The sequence below is a fragment of the Alligator sinensis genome, unplaced genomic scaffold (genome assembly GCF_000455745.1).
Source record: "Alligator sinensis unplaced genomic scaffold, ASM45574v1 scaffold314_1, whole genome shotgun sequence".
Classification (NCBI taxonomy): domain Eukaryota; kingdom Metazoa; phylum Chordata; order Crocodylia; family Alligatoridae; genus Alligator; species Alligator sinensis.
In genome coordinates, this window is record NW_005842703.1 from 343113 (window position 1) to 343328 (window position 216).

Below are 216 nucleotides of genomic sequence, written 5' to 3' on the forward strand. Positions count from 1 at the left end.
TATATATAATGGTTGTTAAAGCTTTGCCAGGTCAGTAAATCCCGAAGCAAGAAGCCTTAGAATGTGCTCACGTGTCTGAAATTCCAGTTGTGCCATTGGCAAGGGGGCATGTCACAACCCAGTGATTTTTGTGCCTCGGCACTATGGAATTTCCTGGCCACGTGAGAGCTCCTTTGCACGGCAGAGTGTTCTGCTGCAATTGAGAACCCGTGTATA

General features: G+C 47.2%; 1 protein-coding gene across 1 annotated transcript in view; it reads left to right on the forward strand.

Moving 5' to 3' along the window:
- Window positions 1-216, forward strand: part of LOC102385707 (cytosolic phospholipase A2 epsilon-like) — an 86416-nt gene that overhangs the window by 55539 nt on the left and 30661 nt on the right. The gene's annotated exons all lie outside the window — the stretch shown is intronic.